This window comes from Camelus bactrianus, chromosome 10 (genome assembly GCF_048773025.1).
Source record: "Camelus bactrianus isolate YW-2024 breed Bactrian camel chromosome 10, ASM4877302v1, whole genome shotgun sequence".
Taxonomy (NCBI): domain Eukaryota; kingdom Metazoa; phylum Chordata; class Mammalia; order Artiodactyla; family Camelidae; genus Camelus; species Camelus bactrianus.
Window position 1 is genome coordinate 52,275,261 of NC_133548.1, and position 22,473 is coordinate 52,297,733.

General features: G+C 45.3%; 1 protein-coding gene across 11 annotated transcripts in view; it reads right to left on the reverse strand.

Moving 5' to 3' along the window:
* Positions 1-22,473, reverse strand: part of TENM4 (teneurin transmembrane protein 4) — a 743,689-nt gene that overhangs the window by 157,091 nt on the left and 564,125 nt on the right. The gene's annotated exons all lie outside the window — the stretch shown is intronic.

Below are 22,473 nucleotides of genomic sequence, written 5' to 3' on the forward strand. Positions count from 1 at the left end.
AATGGCAAAGTCCGATGGGTATCACCTCTGGCCTGAACCACTGTGTCAGCCTTCCAAGTGGACTTCTACCTCCAACCTGTCCCTGTCAGTCTGTCCTATACCTGGAGACCAGATCTGTCATCTTGAAATTGAGTCTCTTCAGGCCACTGTTCCTTAGCATCTATAGTAGATATCACAAACCAGAGTCTGATGGACACTTTTGTTTGCACATTGTTTTAAAAAATTTGAATTAAGTGCCAGAAGTTTTCAAAAAGGAGAGTTCACAGAAAAATCTGAATGGTGGCTTTTCTTGAAAAACTGGAAGACCCAGCAGGGCAGCAATCTCCTCTCATTTAAGAAAGGCCCAGACCCCATGGTGTCTATCGCCCCCCTCTGCAGCTTCCTGCACTGCTGCCACCTGCCTGGGTCCCCAAGACATCTGAACACAGGACCCTGGCCCAGAGTGGCATTTCCAAATGTCGTTTATTTAGGTTCTGCCTTTATGGTGTTGCCATAACCATTCACCATCTGTCCTCTTATTCACTCAGTATTTTTGGACTCATTTATTTTCTTAAAGAAACTTATTTTAAAAAGAAATTTGAAATTTGAAACCTAATTATATTTTTCTAGTTTACTAAAATACATGCATAATTTTTGAAATAGAGTCTCTGTATATATAATGTAAAATAATCTCAAGAACTACACTTTAGGAAACACTGGAGAGAAGGTCTCGATTTTGGAACCAGAGGTTTAAGCCTCCAACTCTCCTTTCCAAGCTAACTGCTTTGCCACGAGAGTCTGCCTTGTGTCCTCTTTGCGCTGCAGCCAAGTTGCTCCCCACCCCATCCTGAACCACTCACCCTTTTCAGCCTCCCTGATTGTGCCAACGCTGGTGACTTTGTCTGCAAAGCCTTCCCCTCACCCTTTTACACTTGTCCAAGTCCTATCTAATCTTCAAGGCCCAACTGAAATACCACCTCTTCCATGAAGCCTCCCCAAATTTCTCCTAGCAAGACTGATCTCTTTCTCTCTCATCTGAATCTAACTGGCAATTTACTTCTGTCCGTTGCTTATCATAACTTACTGCTGTCTACCTGCAGTCTAGTTACTTATGAGCATGGCTCTTTTTCTCTAGTGTATGGCAAATGCCTTGAGAGGAAGGGACTCATTTCCCACCCCTTCCTGTCCATGTCTCCCCAGTGAGTGGCATGCTGCCTTGTCCAGAGTAGTTCACTCAACACTTGCTAAATATCAAATCACAAAGGCCATCTGTGGCTGATTTCATGTTCTCTGGTATGTTCAGCTTCAAATCCTAAGGCTGGGCTCCTTCTGTGGGGCCTGGACTGTTTATTTCCTTGCTGATTTCTTTTTTTTTTTTTAACATTTATTTTCAAACTTCATTTTTATAAACTTTTTCCAGACCTGTGGCTACACTTTCATTTCTCTTCCACTGGGCCTGCTTCATTCAGCCAGACATGATATTGGGCTTTCTACCCCGAAAATAGCACTAGCCACGTGCTTGGGGAACACGCAGTAATAAAACTTTGCAGGGCCCCATTCTTCTCTCCAGCAAGAGCTGTCAAGATGGCGTCTGTGAATTATGTACTTGAATTACTGCCACCAGGACAGAACACAATAAATGATTAACAAGATGGACGCATTTTCAGACTCCGGTGGATTTTTCTTTACAATAATCATAATGCATGCTGGTCAGTCGTGCAATGATTTGGACGGTATTTCTTTCTCATTTATCTAGTGGGTAACACTCAGCGTAATAACTTGGGTCTGTATCTTTGGGCCAGACGTCAAGTTGGACTTCTGCTTGACATCAAATCCTATTAGAGATCATGGTAATGTAACTATATGTTCAAGCTAAATATTTTATAGCTGCTCTAGCCACCTAGACATTATCACTCCCTCAGCCTCTGGGCAGAAACCACCCACTGGCAAAAGTGAAAGCTACATATCTTGTGAGGAACTGAGGAGTAGTTGCTGCTGTGTAAAGTTTATGGAACCTTCTGGCCACCTCTGACTCTCTGGCAGCAGCAGGACTTTAAGCTACAGTTATAGTAGGTTGTAACACAAATGTTAGCCCCTGTCTGCGCCTGACCTGGAGGCAAAGTCTCCCCAGTCCCCTAACCAATGAAAAGCTGGCCAGGCCAAACACCAGGCCGTCTGCTCTCTACGCGGTAAGAGGTCTGGAGTGGTCTGTAGCTCCTGCTCTCAGCAGTGGGCCGGCCAGAGCACCAGGCCACCACCCCCGTGGCTGGTCAGCTTTCCTCCCAGGTTCCGGGTTCCTTCCACTTGTCCACTGGGCTGGAGTGTGAGCATCAGCCCAGAAGTAGTCAGATGGGCCCTGCCCCACAGGCTTAGTCTCCAACCCGGCAGTTCCTCGGGGCTGGCTCCCACATCCTGCATAATGTGACTTCCCTTGTCTGGAGCTCCCTGACCCGTGACTAAGCACGGCCTGTACAATCAGACAAACCTGGGTTTGACATCCAATTCTGACTCTCACCAGCTGTGTAACCCTGGGCAGACCATGTAGGGTCTCTGAAACCCGGCTTCCCTAATCACCTCTCTTACAGTGGGGTTGGGGGATAAATGAGATAATGCATGTAATGCAATTAGCAGTGCTTGCAGTAAATGTCTCACCAGTGGCACGTAAAGCGAAACCAAATCAAAACAAGCCAAACAAAGCAAGCCCATTTTGATACGGCCAAGTCAGGGGCCACGTGGTGTAACAGAAAGAGCACAGAATTTAGAGTGAGACCCCCGGCCTCATCCTACTCTGCCATCTCCTGTGTGACCTTAAGCAAGTCACTTCACCTGCTGTGCCCCAGTTTCCTTTTCTGAAAAATGGGCATAATTTTACAGTGCCTGACACACAGCAGGGGTTACAGTATTAGCAGCTGAAGGACTATGGATGGGGGCCACAGACCCTTCTAGGGAGGTTAGTATTTCCTAGCTGCTCTCTAGCTGACCTCAGCTCACTTCTCCTTCTTCGGGGCTCTTGGCACGTTGTGCTGGCAGGTATGTGCACTTGTGACAACAGGACAAGAGGGAACCAGGCTCTCGGCTTGGGAAAGCAGTAACCAGTGCTGCAGCACTGTCTCCGCACAGGACTGGCTCATGTTACTTGGGACAACTGAGTCCACATCAGATTGTTCCCTCCACCTGCATGACACACTGCAACATACGGACTACCCCCCACGGGGAAACTGGGGCGCTGAATTCTCTCTTCCTTTGAGTTCATACCTCCAAAGTATTGATGAGCGACCAGAGACATCACGCCCACTGTGTAAGATGAGTTGTAGGGATCCATCCTCTCCTAGAAATTCCCAGGACATTTCCCGTGAACCCGCTTCATGCTGGTCCACCCCCCGCTTCTCCCCTCTGTTACCTCTCACCCTGAGCACCCCGGCCGCGCCCACCACAGCAGAGGCCTGTTCTGCTGACTAGGCTTGATTCATCACTACAGGCACGGTGTGGGCCCTGCTGCCAAAGGCAGAGCATGTGGACGTGGACACACACATACACGTGCGCAAACCTGCATGAGAAGCGGCAGGAGTGCCACCGGCTCACTGTTAACCTGAAGGTAATGAGGGCCAACGCTGGGCTTGCTGGGTCTGGAGGCTTCTGAAGGATGAAGCAGCAAAAACTGGTCATCACCCTCCCAGGAAAGAGACTCTCCCAGCTGAGCCTTCCGCCTCCTCCTGGGGTCAGGGTAAAAGACCCCTTCATCCTAAGCCCCGAACTTGTAGAGACCGTATCTCTAGCTGCATCTGCCGAGCCTCTGTCACTTGGCCCTGCGCTCTGGGCGGCGGGCAGCGTTCCCGAGGACGCAGGTGCACGTCCTCTCCAGAGCTGTCTGGTCTTGGGGGCGGCCGCCCTAGTCATCTGACGGTTCGGAAGGTTGAGGGAGAGCAGCTTTAATTTGTGATGGTGGAGTGTAACCCCTCTTCCCTCCCAGACCCTGGGGACAGCCTTCACACTCAGCTGCTGGGACAGCACATGAAAAGGCATGGGACAGAGAATACTCTCAACAACATCCTCTGAAAGTCAAAGACGGGCTGGAGTATTTAGCCTCTCTCTCTTCCCATCTCAGCTTCCTCTATCTCTGGTGCAGATACAGACAGATTTCCAACAAGAAGGAAATAAATTCAGGTTCTCAACAAGGTAACAATACTAACAACAGCCCTTTACTGAATTATAATGAAGTTAGTAAGAACCACCACCCTTTGCTGAGTCCTACTATGTGCTAGGCGCTGTGATAAGCACGCTGATCTCATATAGTCTCTCATTTGACCCTCACCCCAGCATTACGAGACCGGTATCATTAGCCCTGACGTTCAGATGAGGAAATGGAGGCTTAGGGAAGTGACGAGACGGCTCACCCAAGACCACAGAACTCAAAACTGTTAGGTCTCCCAAACAGCTCGTTACTGAAACCCTCTATGTGCCAGGTGTGTGAGATTAACTGGTTTAACTGCTCCCTTCTCTGCACCCACTTCCCATGCCGCTTGAGCTATTGTACGGCGCAGGTGAAACGGCCTGCACTTAGCTGTCTCCACGCCCGCCTCCTCTGGTGCAGTCAGAGCTGGGAGGGCTGAGGCGGGGCCTGGGCCGCTCACAGCCCCAGCACCCAGCTCACGGCCAGCTGAAAGGCGAAGCCTGGAAAATGGTCAGTGAGACAGACTGAGACACAGCCTCTGCCCTCTGCCCTCACAGTCTGATCCAGGCAACAGGAAGACGGGTTGCAGTGCGTAAGGGCCTGCAACAAACAAGCGGGTAAAGCCCAGAGGAGGAAGCGACACCTCAGGGACCCCCATGAAGGCACTGGAGCTCAGCTCGGGGGCTGAGCAGTTTGCGGGCGGAGAAGGGCCTTGGGATTACTTAGAAGAGCATGTTCAAAGGCAGGTGTTCTCAGAATCAGGAGGAGCAGCAGAGCTGGAAAGTAGGCTGAGCAGCAGAAGTGAGGCTGTGACGGGCAGTCAGCTGACAGATGCTGGTCACGTGGGACAAAAGAGATGCCCCACAGTCCGAGCTGGAGGCCCGAAGGAGCTTTACTCTGGGTAAATCTCAGGGCCCACAGTTGTCAATATTTCTCCTCTCTGAGCAACCTTTCGAGATGGACAATAGGAGGCTGCCTGGAACTACAGGTGTCCAGGGCTCTGACTCCTCTGGAAAATGTCTTCATTCACACCCTCAGCCAGTTGACATGCCTCTGCTTTGGGATTCAGCCTCAAAGTACAAATTAAAGAAAAGAATATGAGAGCCCACTGCCTGTCAGGAGAGTGAGTGCAGAGGTATTATCTCATTTGATCCTTCTAAGCTCAGGGGGGATAATTATCTTTCTCAAGGTCTCCCGGTTGGGTGGCTGCAGAACTTGGGTGGGGACCCTGCTTTTTTCACTCCCAGACAGTCACATCACCTTCTCCTACACTCCAAGTAGCTTCTCATCCTGGAGTTTGGTTCCATGGCTCCTCTCTCCCTCCCTCCCTCTCCAAATCCCCCAGTGCCTTTGTGGTCCACCCTAGCCTGTAGTGACCCTGATTTTGGCCTTCTCAAAATTCCCTTGACAATTCACCTTGTCTGATGCAGTAACCCCCATCTGTTGTCTTCAGTGCTATCAGGGTTAAGTCTTCTCAGGCTGTGAGAAGCTCTTAAAGACAGAGGACCCCAGACTGTATTGTCTTTTTCTCCCCCAGGGAGCAGCACAGTGCTTTGCTTAAAAAAAAAAAAAAAAAAAAAAGCAAAAGTGTGACCTATATATACATTTTTTAAAACTGATTTGCCTTTTATCAGAATTAGTAGATTTGGGCATAAAAAGGTAAAACTTAGAGTTGGACAATTGTGTAAGTTTTGTGAAAACAATAGGTATGAAAGCAGAATGTGGAATAACAGTAACGTTAACATCTATCATGTGCCTACAGCGGAGTTTGTTCTGTGTGCGTCAACTCATCTACCCCTCATAACAAAGTCTGGGCCGATGATTACTTCCGTTTCCCGATTTGCTGTCTTGGCTGTATTTGCCTAAGGCTGCATAGCTAACAAGAGGCGGTGCCGAAAACCGACCCCAGGTATCAGGCTCCAGAATGCATCCTCCAAACCATTACCCTGTTGCTGGACTGTCTACCTATTTCAATCACCACCGAATCCTTTACTCCGGAAAAAGAAGGCTTAGGAAGAACAGGCTCTCTTACTGGAGGGAAAGAAATGCCTGCTTACTTGGATATAATGCAGCAGGTGGAAGTTCCTCGCAAATAAGCCAGACAAGTGGACTGGGCTGAGTGAGGAGAGGTGCAGGAGCCCAGCTGGTCTAGCGAAAGTTCCTAATGCTACCTCCAATGGACACTTGTCAATTCTTTCTTCCTTAATCTCTGTCGCATTGAAGATTTTTTCCCCCAAATCAATGCATTGTATATATACATAGTTTTAAAAGTCAAGCAATCCTATGACGCTTACAATGAAAACTAGCAGACCTCTGCCCACCCCACCTCTCCCAGACAACCGCTCTCAGCTCTTTTGGCTTTTTCTTCTAGAATTTATTCCAACATTTCTAAATGCTACACTTATACAGCTATTGTTGACTTAGATTTGATGTTATCTACTGCTGCTGTCCAGTATAATCTAATGGAAAAGCAGCATTTCTTCTTCAATTTCCTGTGTTCCTATTATTGACTCTGCCCATATGAGACAACAGAACTAAAATCCCTCTGAAATAGAATTTTCCACATAGTCAAACACACAGGGTACTCTGCTGGGCCCATCGTTTACTGGCTGCCTGGAGATCCCCCTGGTGGAGACCCTGCCCTGCTGTGGTCTGCTCTGTTCATGTTCCAGGCCTGCGACACATCCGTTGCTCTGCGACTTCTCTTCTCCTCATTCACTGAACCCCTTGTTTCCCGGACCCCACTTCTTGGTTTACTTTATTGTTTTGGTGGAATGCACTTTCTAGAAGCTTCCTGGGAAAAGGTGAATGAGAGGTATGATTTTAGTACCATGCATAGCTATAAATATTTTTGCCCCAACACTGGATTGGTATTTTGATTGGCTCTGTGAGATGAGAGGAAACCTAAGGGTCTAACTGCTTCTGCTCACATATCTCAGACAAGCCCGGCCACGTTTCAGCTCCGCACCTCCCTCTTGTCCTCTACGGCGCCTGGCGCCTCGTCCCTGAGGCTTCCTGGGGCTCCGCTCCTCACGCACATCTCAATCAGCAGATGCTCAGTACTCAGCTTTCTCCATGCTGCTAATCAACCCGCTTTCTAATTTGCAAAGGTCTGCTGACATCTCTGGATGGCTACTATGTTTTGCTTTTTATTTGTCCTTGTTGGTTTGTTCCTTGTTTGTGTGCAGCCACTGTTTTCACCATGGTGGGACTCCAGGAGGGAGCGAAGTGTACCATTCAACCACAAGTTCCTCTCCAAGGCATTTTCTAATCCCTCCTTCCTGAAGATCTCTCTTCCCGCAGCTTTGAGAGCAGTGCATGTTCTGATATTTCTGCCACTGTAGTCACTCATCCCTACTCTCCTTTTCTGCTCTTCCTCCACCCATAAGTGCTGGGAGCTCTCAGGCATCTGTCTTAAGTCTTCCTCCCTTCTCATCACTTCCCACTCACCTCACTCTCCCTATTTGATTTTTTGAGGTCTCAGTTTAGATGTCATGTTCTCAAAATAAGCCTTCCCTGACCCCACCCCTATTAGGTTAGCTCCCCTTGGTAAGTGCTCCCTATGACCTCACCCTTTTCCTTCATAACTCATCATGTCCCATCACTGATCAATGCCCTTCTCCCTGCAGTCTGAGAGATCCACCAGAGCAGGTCCCTGTCTGCCTTGGTCACAGCGGTCACCACTGCCCAAGCACATGGAGTAGAAGGTGTGGAAAAGACACATACTGGATGAACATGTGCTAGCAAGGATAAACAGATGGAGGAACAGATAAGTAGCATGGGAGAATGGGATTCAAACCAGGCTTGGCCATATACATGCTGTGTAATCTTGAACCAATAAAAAAAGTGTTCAGAAAAGAGCCTTAACTCTCAACCTCAACTGCTGCTTCTGCTATATCAATCCTATTGCCATCAGATGACTGAAAAAAACACACAACCTAACAGGTGAGAGCTACGTTTTACCAGGAGGACATTCTAAGGACTTAGAGCCTGGGAAACAGCCTCTCAGATAATCTCAAAGGGTCTGCTCTGAAGAGACAAGAGAGGAGCCAGGATATACAGGAGTTTTTGCAATAAAGACTAGGTGGTCAGAGCATCAAAAGATTACTCTTAATTAAAGAAAACTAGATAATCTCAAATTAAGGAATTTAGTGCTTTTCCACGTATGGGAAGATGCAAAAATTTGGGCTCATTGAAATCATTCCTTTGATATGCACCTTAGCCATCTAGGGCCAGTTGCTTGTTCTTTTCCATCCTGAGTCTCTTCAGGGTGTGCCCTTTGGGGTGGCTACAGTGGCAGATGGTGGGCACCCTGTTTCCATCCTGAGTTCCCTCAGGGCTCACCGTCCAGGGGTGGCTACAATGTGATGGCTTGAAGGCTGCAACATCCTTTGTTCACTTGTAGTATTTGCAGGCAATATTTTCATTCACACATCCTACCTCACTGGGTTGTAAAGATCAAAGCAGAATGGAAAAATTGTATATCACTGTGCTCAGTAAGCTAAAAGTCCTACACAACATAAGGGATTACTACTGTCATGGTAAATTCTGCTACACAGAAAATTCTTGTCTGCTTTAGGTGTGGGGGATGCAGGAAACGAGAACAGCAGGCTCAGGTTTCAAATCTCGGGATTCTTTAGAATATACTTTCTTAAAGTGGGTCCCACTGAGCCTTCTCTGCTATGCTCTAATACTAGGCATTCAGGATGGACGGACCACCTGGGGTCTTGTCTTTCACCTCAAGCAAAGCTGATTTAGAAAGCATGTTGTGCCTTCATGGTTAAAGGTTTTAACTTAATGTATTCTTTAAAAAGCAGAAAAACAATGAAAATATTTATATACATACAGGTGTGTAACAGCTGAAAAAACATGTGTGTTTTGGCACCTGGAGCGCTTAGAAATGACACTGGCCCCAGATTTTGGTTCAACTCAGCTCATTTTCTTGTGCCTTGGATTTGTCCATTTTATCAGTTGTACTAACTGGGGAGAGGAGGAATCTTTTAGAAACCCTCAGGTCTTAGAGGATACAAGGTAGACAAAGGTATCCTCTTTCACGGCCCCCATCAGTTAGTGCTTTGAAACACTGCATTAGGTTTGGTTTAAAAGTGCACCAGAGTCCAATGGCCAAGCTGGCAAACACACTGACTGACATTCTCTAAGTATCACTTTGGTCGCACATCAGGAAGTGGGCAGGTGGAAACAGCAGTGTTGAAGATTTGAATTCAAGTTCAAATTCTGCTTCTAAACTATTGGATAGGCAACTTAAGTTGTCATTAATGGATGTGTTGACATTGTAAACATAACCTCTGTGTCCCACTTCTGTGGCTGAAAATTATAAGCATTTTCCCACATTTCATACTTTTGATGATCATTTTGAATGGCTGAATAATATTCATTAAGTGAATATTGTATAATTTGCTTATGTGATTTCTTATTAGTGGACACTGGATTTTTTTCCAGATGTTCACAATTGTAAGCGATGCTGAGATAAGCAAGCAGCTTTTTCTAGGTATTGGTTTACTTCTTTAAGAAAGACTCTCAGAAGTTGAAAATCTGACCATTTTTATGATTTAATGGAAAAAGCCAATTTGCTTTCCCAAAGAGTTGTACTGATTTGCAGTGCAACTAGTAATATACGTGGGTACAGTTTCACTGTAGCCCCTTTGGGACTAGTATTAACTTGGGGGTGGGGTTCTAATTTATTAGGTTAAAAAAAAGATGCACAATTATTTTAATTTGCACTTCTTAGATTACTAATGAGGTTAAACATATTTCATGTATGTTTACAGCATACTATGTATTTTTGGAAGCTTTTCTACATGAGCCTTAGCCATATATCTACAAGATTATATTTTTCACAGCATATGTACTTTAGTATAATATAGATATTAACACTTCTTCAGTCCCTCCTTTTTTACTGCACGTATTTTCCCAGTCTACCATTTTTCTTCTTATTTTGATAAGTCTTTTAAGACATGTGGAAGTTTTACATTTTTATGTGAACATTTGTTAGTCTTTTTTCTTTGTGATTTCTTCAATGACTTTTTAAAAAATAGTCAGTTACAATGTGTCAATTTCTGGTGTACAGCACAATGTTTCAGTCATATATATACACATATATATTATTTTTCATATTCTTAAAAGTCCTCTAAGCCAGAGATATGCAAATGTCGGGTGTTACCCTCTTTTAGTTTTTGACTTTTAAATATTTACTTCTTTAATCCATCTGGAATTGATTTTGGCATTCGGTGTGAGGTGAACTCTGAATCAGAGGGTGAAAACGCAAATTCCTCCAGGGGCCAGGCAGGTAAGTTATAGCAGTGGAGCAGGTCACGTAGAAGAAAAAGGATGAGGGGCAGACTGAGGTGAATTACAGAGTATTTGAGGGGCAGAGTCTTGTTCCTGCAGGAATTCGGGTCTTCCAGTTTTTCAAGGTAAGCCATAAACCTATAGTTTTATGGGAAATCACCCAATTTTAAAATATTGGGCCAGCACTGCAGGCTACAAATCCTTCTCCATGTCTACTGACCACATCTATCCCTCTGAATGCTACTTGGTAGCCTCTGGTTTAAGCTGATGCTTTTCCAAGCTCTTCCAACCACACTTACTGACTAAGCCTTTTCTTCTCCATTAATTTGCAATTCTTCCTCTTTCAAATATTAAAAGATTACATATAATTGGTACTATTTCCAGATAATTTTATTTCATCAATCTGCCTGACTCCTGTTTCTCTATTATTATAGATGTAGGGCATGTTAATATTTCTAAAGATGAGTACCTTTTTATTATTCTTTTTGGAATTTCTTTCATACTTTCATCTGTTTATTATTCCAGAGGAGGTCTTAAACCATTCGATCAAATCCCCCGAATTCCCTTTAGGATTCTGTTTGGCATTCCATTAAACCACTAAACTGACATACTTAGAGTAGTTCACCTTCTCTTCCAGGGACATGTTATATTTCCTAATTATTCATGTCCTGTTTTATAGCGCTCAATAAAATTACGCAGTTCTTGTCAGACAGGTCACATATAGTTCTTATTAAGATGATATTTTAATTTTTATTGATTTTTTGACTGGGACATTTTTCATTATATTTCGTAACTGGTTATCACAAGTATATGGGAAATCTGTTGACTTTTGAAAAGCTATTTTGTACCCCAGTTACAAGTTCTGAATTCTTATTAAAGAAAATAGTTTTTCAGTTAATGTTTTTGTGCTTCCTAGGAATGCAAACACATCCTTCACAAATAATGACAGCTTGGCCTCTGCTTCTTATTTCTATTTCATGCCTTATGCCACTTAAGCCAGAGTCTCTAAAATAATAGATATACCCCTATTTATTAGTGATTTTTTAAAGGGAATTTGTCTACTATTTCACCAGGAAGCACTGGCCTCTGACTGGAAATCAATGTTCTTTATTACACTGAGTTTCTTTTCCGTCTTTCGTTTTCAACATTGTTATGGCCTAGTATTGTAATCAAACAGGGTTTTTTTTTTTTTAAATCACCTATCACTTTTGAACACAAAAGAAAAATCTTAGCACAGTGCACTCAGAAAGTGTTGGAAACTTGCAAAATAAGTGTGAATCAGACATAGGTGGGTTTAAATCCCAGCTCTGATACTTTGGGATCTGCAACCCTCATCTGGAAAATGGGGATAATGACTCTGCTGGCACAGGTTGGTTATGAGAATTAACTGAGTTAATGTAGATAAACTAGGCTTAGTGGCACCTATGAGAAGCTTGACAGAGTTCACTCTCCTCCTCAATCGGTTAGAAGAGAGAGATAATGGAGATACAATTTCCTAAAAGAAAGCTTTCCAAGGAATAGCTTGCATTTCTAGGGTTGAGAAAACTCAAATTATACGTGTGACAAATATCATCCTAGTCTTCCTGCTTTAGTGCACAGGGCTTTTCCTCACTTTTCCAGAATATACCATCTATCCCTTGCACTAGTTCATGGGTTCTTTGGCCTATGGCAAAACGAAAATAAAAAATCAGGCTGACATGTAATATGAACCAGGAATGAAACAAACTGTGCTTCTATTAGCCCCAAACACGACGCCGGTCAGATAAAGGCATGAACAAGCAGCTACTCAAACTGAAACCAGATGTTGAGAGGTTTCTGACTTACACATTTTTACAACCCTTCATATAACACTCAGAGTCCTGTCATTTCAACAGAAGGTCCTCTGCTCTGTTTATGCAGCAAGAAATCCTCCCAAAACTCTGTTAGATTTGCAATCACTAAACCTGTGAAGAAAAAGGAGCTCCTTCCCTAAGTGGAGATCCTTTGGTGCAAACTCTTTGGCCCAGAGGAATGCTAAGGACTGACAAAGCATACATCCTGCAGCATCCTCAGAGCAGAGCCCGAGGAAAGGAGACCCAAGGAAGGGGGCCCCAACTTGGGAGGGGACCAGGGAAAGTGCAGAAAAGCCAGCAGACAGAGCATGGATTCTGGACTCAGACTGTCCTAGAGTCAAATCCTGGCTCTGCCCTTAACTCCTTGTGTGTCTGTGGGCAAGTATGTTCATTCCCCTGAACCTTATTTCTTCATCTACATAAAGGAAATAATTTCTTCTGCTTCCCAGCTTACAAAATTTAAGTTGTATAATGCATGTATAACACTCAGCTCACTCCTGGGACCCTGTAAACACTGAAAATGATTAGTGACTTTTATTGCCAATAACAGTAACAAACCCTTGTATAGCACCCATTGTGTGCCTGCCCTTGTTCTCAGTATTTAACACACATTAACTCAGTTTATCTTCATAATTACCCCCATAAAGTGGGGACTACTATTGTCACCATTTTTCAGATAAGGAAACTGAGGCACTGATGGGTTATCTATCTTGTCCAAGGTCACACTGCGAATAAAGGGCAGAGACTGGATACCATCCAGGCGAGCTGGCTTCAGATCTTCTCTCTGAGCACTCAGCTGTGTTCCCCCCTCTCTACTGCTATGTGACACGCTATAATTGATTTGGTTCAGTGCCGCCTTGAGGCTGCTTTTCCATGGAAGGGAACACACACAGTTCAGGCCACAGAGGGCTTACCCAGTGAGGCAGTCCATTTCTAGAAAGCCCTGCTGACTGTGAGATCAGGACAGACCTTAGCCTGTATTCCACTCTCCTCCACCTCTCAACTTAACTTCATCTTTTCTTGTTGGTACTGCCTTCTCCCACCCCGCAGGGAAAGGGGTCTCTCCTCCTTCTCGAGGACTAACCCTTCTGCATCCGCCCTCCATTCCCTGTCTCCCACCCTCTTTCATCAATCATCTCCCCTCTCCCTGGGGCCTCCAATATTCTCCCCTGGCTCCTTTCCCGCAGCTGACAACATGTTCAAGGCTCCCCCACCTTATGTAAACCTCTCCCTGAACCTACCTCCTCCTCAGGTTACTCCCATCTGTCTCCCTCCCCGCTCCGTCTAGAAGGAACTCTTTCTACTCTGTACCTCTCCCTCACTCCTGAACTCGTGGTGACCCCGCTTCCACCTGCAACGGGGGCGGGAATGCTCCCACGGAGGCTGCCGATGATCTCCTAATGACCAATTCCAGCAGCTTCTTTGTACTCAGCTCCTTACTTTGCTCTAAGGTGAATCTCTCCCCCACCCACCCTCTGAACAGTGGGCTTCCATCCTGGACTCCCTGCTTCTCTAGGCTCTGCCCGCTCACGTCCACACTGTGACACTCACTGGGTTTCCATCTCCAGGTCAGAGCTATCCCCGAGTCAATGCCTACTTATCCATCTGCCCACTGGTAATTGCCAACCAACAACACCCACTTGGAAATTCCATAAGCAGCTCAAATCTGATGTAAACTGACCATCTCCCTACTTCCTTCTCTCAACAAACCCCCTTCCCCTCCGTATTTCCTAATTTAATCACTACACATGCATTCTCCAAGGTCTACACTTCCTGCCTCTCCCTTACAGCTAAGTGGTTAAGAAAACTAGTCTATAATGTCCTCGAATGTATCAGAGACAGACAGACCTGGAACCAAACCCCAGCTCCTTCACTGACTGGGTATGAAACTTCTGCCTGCTCATTTAAACACCCTGAGCTCCACCTCCCTGGAGAAAAAGTACCTATTTTGTATGCCTTTTGTAAAGGGTCTGAAACAGTTTATGTAAAACAGCCAGGGAAACATTTAGATGCTATCAATATTAATACTGTTAATTTTGCCAAGAAGTTTCAGCAAGGCAGGGAGGAGCCTGTAAAGATTTACAAAACCTGAACCTAGAATGGGACATTTGAGAAGTTTCCTAGGGAATCAAAAGAAACCAAACTTATAAGAGAAAATAACAGTGCCTTGGAATGTCCTGGAGCCCACATTTCCATTTTTAAGCTGCAGCAGTACTGGCACAGAAAGACTGCAGATTTAAACCAGCTTCAGAGTTGCCCTGCCCCATGAATCTGGCAGACATGGAATGCACGAATCTCCCAGGACAGAAAGAACATTCCTCAAACAGGTGCCCTGGCGGTGCCCTAAGCTGCCTTCTTTCCTTCAAGTCGCTCACAAGAAGTTCATGTAGAAGGAGATTCTAGGCTGCTTTGACCTTTTCACCCAGTGCTCACTGACCCTCTGACGAGGGTCTGCCATATTAAGAGATCTGTGCCATCAACTGGGTCCAGGAAAAGTCGCTGTGATTGGATTCAGAAGATCTGGCTTTGTGTCCTCATGTGAGCCACTGTTCATAGACTGTTCAAAGACTTTGCCGTCTGATTGCTAAAAGCAAAAAAATAATCCTTTCCTGTCTGATCCACAGCGACCACATCTGTCATGGAGGAGAGATGGTTACTATTTCTCCTTTTTTTCCTTTTTTTTTTTTGAGTAACTCTTTACAGTTCCTTTCTGCTTCTTGCTTCTGCTCTGGCCCCAAGTTGCTAATAATTAATATTTGTGTACCACTTTCCAGCTCCCTGTGCACTTTGCTCACAATAAATCCTTCATGCCTCACACCCTCCTCCTGTATCCCTGGCAGAGGTAGCTGCCCTCTCTGCTCCCACGGGAGCTTGCCCAGACCTCTCTGTTGGCACAGACCGCATTATACTGGAATTATCCAGGAAAGGGTCAGCTCTCCCAGAGGACTGCAGACTGTCTGGGGGCAAAGCTTCTGTTTTATTCACTGATGAGTCTCCAGCATTTAGTGAAGTGGATGTTCAGCAAATGTTGAATAATTAAGAGACACTTAAAAACGTGCTGAGAACTTATCACGAATCACAAGCTTTCATGCCACTGTCAGACTCTCTAAAGTTGGTTTTATTCCTAATTACAAGCAAGTTAGGTGAGGCTCAGACTTATTCAACGTTCCACAGTTCACAGACAGTGGACCCAGAATTCAAACCCAGGTCTGTTTCACTCCAAAACCTTTGCCCTGTCTGTGGATCACACTGTCTCTCCGGCCACAGTGAAAACCTCTACTATCTACCACCAGTGCCAAGTCCAGCAGACTTGGGTCAGGCTAATTCCTCAAAGGGTGTCACCAGGAGGCCATGTATTGAATCCTGTCCCACATATCAGTAGTACTGAAAAGGGAAAGAAAAAGACACAACATGTGAGAACCCTCTTACAGTCACTGTTCTGCAAGGGAAAAGCTGGCTAGTAAGGTGAGAGGAGCAACCACATTTACCAATGGAGAGAGAAGACAGCTATCAGAAATTTAAAAATTAATCACCTGTTACATAAAAATTAAACTGTCTCTGATAAAATATCTTCTCTCGGAAACTGCACCGAGTGGGCGTGGGAGTGGGGTTCCTTCAGCAGAAGTGAGCACAGGTCAGGATGTTCTTTAGGACAGGCGGATGGGTCCCCTGCAGCCGCAGACGGCAGGCACACAGCCAGTCCCCTGGGAGCTTTGGAGATGTGAATGCTAGTCCTTGGTTCCTTGGGTGCTGTAAGGAGACTGAACCAAGCCTTCTCCCTCCTCTTTAGTTACATGGGCAGTTTCTCCTTTTTCTCAGCCTCTCTTAGCCTCACTTACTAGCCCATGAGGACACCAAGGGCAAGCACCATGTCTGTCTTGTGGCCGTATCTAAATGCCCAGGCCAGGGGCTGGCACACAGTAAGGGGCTCTCCCTGAGTACCTGTTGAGCCAAACTCAGTGAAGCCTGTGGCAGGCACATATCCACTTCCCCTCTTCCAGAGAACCCTAATTTTGTTTAGAGTGCCCAGGCGGCAAGCTAAAAATAGTCACTTCCTCAGACCTCCTTATAGCTCTGAGTGTCCAGGTGACATAGCTCTGCCAAAGAAATGTCAGCTGAATATTTTGGGAAAAAATTAGCTTCCCTACTTTCTTCCCACTTCTTCTATTTCCTGCCTGACATGCAGATGTAAGTTCTGGAGCTGCAGCAGCTACCTTAGGACCATGAGGGGCAAGCATGAAATCAACAGCCAGAGTTGATGATGGCAGAACATAAGGGTGGAATGAGTCTGGTCCCTGATGCCACGGTGGACTGCTGTACCAGCCCTGGATGGACATATCCTAGACTGATAGTGTGCATGAGAGCATCAAAATCCCACTTAAATGCCACTCTAGCAGAGATCTTGTTACATGCACACTGAATACATCTCTAACTAATCCCACAGAGAGACAAGCTTCATTACTAGTACCTACTGTGTCCTTGAACTACCTTTGCTTCTTTCCTGCCCTTGAGGCCCCAGGCCCCAGATAATTCACAAGACAGATGGCAGGGGCAGTGGAAGGGGTGACGTGGGGGCGATAGGAACCCTGCCTTGTTGTCTTTAGTGGGCAGGGACAGCCGTTGGCAGGGCTGGTTTCCAGTCTGCTAGTGAAGTGCTCTGATATTCCTAATTCTCCCCTACTGAACAGATTTTTGGCCACAGTCTCTCTCCAGTGTGCTGACTTGAATTCTCCCCCTGCCTAGAATTTCATTCCACTCATATCAGATTGCTCCAAATAAATCACTGCTATCAGGGAGAGGTGCCTTCACACGGCACTTTTCCAAAGAGGTGTTTTTAGTAGAAATTTCACGAAGTGCTGCCAGTGTTATTTACAAGAAGGTTAATTGATTACCAGGACACCTTGATTCTTCATTGCTGTCTTGTTTCTTATAATTCAGAGGAAGGGGATACAGGGAATGGTGGGGGCAGAGCTTGTGAGAAACTGAAAATCATCCCTCAACTACTTTTCTTAGTTGCTTCTTTGAAGTAGTGCAGGTTTTTACACAAATGACTGTGTATAACATCAGACATCTTCCTCTCCAGATCCTTGCAAAGGCACCCAGAGACTGACCAACCTTACCCAATCAAAGCAAGGGGAATACAGAAATAGCACCTTCCACTGGTCTCGGAAAATCCTGACGAACCCAACTTGGATGACCCTTGGAAGACAGAACCTCATGTGAAAATAGCTATTCACATGTAGGAATAAAGAGGAACAGGCGGCAAGGGCAGCAAGTAAAAACACCACTAAATGCCACTGAACTTGTCCTTCTGTCCTCCCTGGCTCCCGCTCCACCCCCCATTTTTCCCCTCATGAAATCACAAAGCTCAATCGTAGTACCCTCCTCTGGTTATATATATTAATGGGCTCTTGTTCTGGGCCCCAGAGGATAAACTCTCTGGTTCTAATCATTTGACTTCCTTGCTGAAAGCGGGCCCTGGTACCCAATACCTGCAGAATGAGCTTCTCCCTTAGGGCGGCATTCAGCTCCCTGCTAACCCACTTCTCCCCTTCAGGGCACTCTTGCCCCACTCAAACAGAACTGCTGGCTCCCTACAGCGGCTCTTCATTTTCTGCCTACCTCTGTCTTGCTCCTGTTGTCCCCACTACCTGGAACAAAGTCCTTAAACCACGGGCGCCTCCCATTTTCCTCCTTTAAATGTAAAAATTCTACCCATCCTTTAAGGTCCCACTGAATGTCACTTCATCCGGAGAGCCCCCCGACCCTCCTGGTTGGACGTGCCCTTACCCTTCTCCAACCCGCACAGCGCTTGGACCGGTGACTCCAAGAACGACCTCTCTTCCTCTTTTCCTTGGATTAGTGGTGCTTACTACATAAATGCTTCAGCTCCTTAATCAAGACGATGGGCTAATCTTGCCAGAAACTGTGTTATACCTTCTGTGTACCTCCAACTTGGGAAAGAGAAAGAATGCAATATTTGTGGGATAAAAGAAGGAAAGAAAGAAGGAGGGAGGGAGGGACTAAACCTGCTCCTAGTCCCTGGACACAGAATAGGTCGACTTACAGCAGCTGCCTGGGCATGAACAAAAGGACTCTTCTCTTTAATTAGCATGACTGTCCTCAGACCTGGAACACCAGGGCATGTTTCTTATAAAATTACCAGGGTCCGTGTTTCCTAAAGATGATTCTCATTTCTTTTCTATGGGTTTCTAAACCCACCATGGGGCAACTCTGTGATTTTCCAACTTGGTTCACACTGCCACAATGTCAGGGTAATCTGCCGTTTGATGCTTCAGCATCAACCAAAATTAAAAGAGATGTTACCTGGAGACCCAAAACACTGCAATACTGACTCGTTGGGCCTTGGGGTTGCAAGCAATGCATACAAAGATATTTTCATTTTTAAAGTTCTGGATGCTGTGAGATTTTTTTTTTTTTCATGGTCTTTTGAATGGCTTCTCAAAGAAACTTCCTGGGTTGATTTAAGATGCTTATTTATTTTGGATGCACATTAATAAAGGGGAAATTATATTCCATATAATACAACTAGAAATAAAATACTTAATAGTATCAGAGCAAACAGTAAGACACTGTGGCAGAGTGGGGAGAGCATGGAATTTGGAGACCACGTTTCCATCCTAGCTCTACTGTCACTAACTGTGTGACTTTGGGCAAGTCAGTTAAATTCTCTGAGTCTTAATGTTTTCATCTGTGAAGCTGAGCTCAAAATATGTATTGTCTAAGGTTCTTGTAAGGTTCTTTCTTATGTACAGAAAGGAGCTAAGCATGGTCCGTTCCCAGCACAGAGTAGGCACTCTCTAAATGTCCATTGAATGAATGAATACATGGAAAACAAAAGTAAGTCTAATATCCAGAAAAACGGGGCTTGGTCCTGGAAAGGAAGCAAATGGATAAAGAAGGAAGGCCACGAACTTCTGGAGTCAGACAGATACAAATTCAAGTCTTACCTTCTCTCTTAACATCCCTGAACCTCAATTTCCTCATCTGCAATAAGGGGTGATAACAAAAATAAAAATAATCACCTTGTGGAGTTACTGCAAGGCTTAGAGAATGTGTTTAAAGTCCTGAGTAAATGGCAATGGTGAATTATATTTTAGCTACTGGTAGACATTCTCCCACTTCATTCAAGACTTGGGATCAGCAAGGTTACCTACCCTCAAATGGAGCCAACCCCCCAAAAAATTACATTCAAATTTTCGATCTCCACACTTGGGGGAAAGACCATTCTTTCTGAAAACAGCTGCCATGTTTTATTTTAAAACTTGCTGGGTTTCACTGGTGTGTATGTGTGCGTATGCACGTGAGTGTGAGAGAGAAAATGCATCTAAGTTCAAAAGGGAGCTCTGTCAACAGCAAGCCTCCATGTATATGTACATATGTGTATATATAGTTTGTAAAGGGCTTTTATATTCTTTCCAGGGAAAAGATAAACTCTTGGAATTTAAAATCATCAGCTGGGTTGCATTAAATCAAGGGAAAGGCAAAAACGTACACAATATAGCCATTTGTTAAATTAAACACAATTATTTTTCCCGTTACTTAATTACAAACAGACATAAATACTCTAGATTCTGACATCTCAGATCTTCTCAAATTCTAGCCCTGCATTTCAACGTGTAATGAAGGGAGGGTCATATTCCAGTTTCTGTGTTAAGCAAACCTGAGAGTTACAATTGTATATTGGGACCATAATGACTTCACTAAAACAAGACCTAAACTTTTAATTAACCTGCCAAGACAAATTACAACTCATAGCTCACAGGTAACGACCACAGACAGCTGAGACTCAATGCCAGGGACTCTAGGGGAGAGAGGGATTAACAGCAACATCAGTGTCAGTCTGTTTTTGTATTAAAGAGAGAAAAAAAGGTATTCATTAAACAATCACCGTAGCCTGAAGAAAGACAGACAAGTCATGAAAGGCGGCAAGAGAAAGGTGGATGGGGAAAGAGGATGGGAAGGAATATCAACAACTTCCACATATCAAAGCCCATGCTGGGAACTTTATATCCATTCTCTCCCTCTTCACAATGTGGATTGTCAAGTATCATTATCATTTCAATTTCTAGATAAGAAAAGAGAGGCTCAGAGAGGGGACACGACTGACTATGACTGCAGTGCTAACATGGGACAGTGAGGGAAGGAAGGAACAGAAAGTGATGCTCAGAAGGCATTTGTTCTCAAAGCTTAGCTGACGGATTGACCACCAGAATCAGGATCACTTGGGCTCCAGCTCCAGCCCGCTGGGAAAAGGCCCAGGAATCTGCATTGTAGCCTTGCTTCCCAGGTGATTCCCTGGTTCAATATTTAAGACGCCCCCATAAGCTACCATCACCCCTTGTTACTCACATTGTGGGCCACAGGTGAGCAGCATCTCACTGGCAGCAGAATCTAAGGACCCACCCAGACTGACTGAAGTGGAATCAGCATTTTAACAAGATGCCAGGGGGTTCATAAAACTCTGAGAAGGGCGGTATAGCCGACATTACAGGGTTAAGGGAAGTGAGGACAGATTTCATCACTTAGGTGAGAACAGGAGAACCAGGGGGAAAAGCAAGACCATCTCCTTAATTATGACAAAATAGGTCAGCAAGCTCCAACAAGCCAGGAGTTGGCAAAGGCACCTAATTGAACATATATTTTATTTCTCTGAGAGGCACATCCTAATTAAAAGTAGCCTTCTTTGGGGGTTTGTATTAATATCCTTTCATATTTGTATTCAGTTATTAAAAATACAGAATTCTGATTGTGAGAGACCTTAGTTCTGGGCAAGCATGATACTCTGCCTCTCTTGAACTGCACCTAAGAGAAATCAGGCTGTGAGCCCATGGAGCTGTAACTCAGGCACCACTAATGGCTTGATAATCATGTCCCTAAGTTGAAGCCAACATGTCCAGAAAGAGAAAAGAAACAGAGGTCTGGGGCCTGGCAGACCCTGCCAAGCGTCAGCCTAATTGATGGTGAGGATGGGAACTGGCTCTCCCATGACAGGACACACGGCTGCACCCACAGCCTCCAGATCACTGCTAACCACCGAACTGCAGCCTCAAATTCCAGAATCAAGGAATCAAGAGCTGGAAAACTTAAGCAATTTGTGCAGGGCCAAAACACAAATTAGTGGCCGAGATTCAGAAGGGAGCATACTTTCCACTCTACCTCAGTAGAAGGCATTAAGGGAGGAAACCAACAGCACTGTCCCCGCCAAGACTGTAACGCTGACAGTCCTGCGGGTTGGGGGCTGAGCAGTGGAGAGGCCACACCCACACTCACACCCCTGTTAACTGAGTGACACAGTATGGTGGGGACTGGGCTGGGTGCTGAGGGGTGGAGAAGATTCTGTCCAAGTCCCTGCTTTCCAGGTACTCAGAGACCAGCAGCTGGGACAGACACTTCCAAAGCAAGGACAGCACACAGTGACATTTCCTTCGTCAGAGCTGATGTAGCCCGAGGGCCCCCATCGCCCTCATTTTGCCAAGACAGCAGGACACTGAGCCTGCAGTCACAGTAGAAGCTCGTACATCATGCTCCATGTTTAATGGGAAGGGATTCTCCCCCTCAATGCTAAGGGCAAAATTGCAAATAAGAGGAAAATGGCCTGAAAACAACTACTGTTGTTTAGAAGGAAGGACCAGGGTCCTGCAAGAGTTTTAGGGACGAAGGACCAGATTCAGGGGTTTTTATTCTACTCCATTTTCCATGTCAGAGAGCCTCCCAGCCAAGGACCAAGACAGAGTTTTGAGATGAACTCAAAACCACACAGAGCTTTTCCTTAAGCAGAAAACCCATTTCCAAGCATTCTGGTTAGTGAAGTTTCATCTTTTTCTAAGTTTTACTTTCCCATAGGGGATTTTATCTCCAGGCTATGTCACTGTGCTTCCAGTATAAACTCAGGAAAAAAATGTTTTCTGACCAGAACCACTGAGACCACCGCAACCTACCTACCACACACTGCGGTGATCTCAGGAGAAGACACATTTTGTGCAACATGTGGGTAAAAAAGAGAGATTCCTTAGAACAGGATGCCAAGCTTCCCGGATACCCACAGGCTTGGGAGGTGGGCAAGGGGCTCCCTCTGAACTGAAAGCTCTTCCACTATGAGGGATGCAAAGGTGCAGAGCTCTCATTTAAAACATCGAGGCTTGCTGTCCGCCGGAGCTC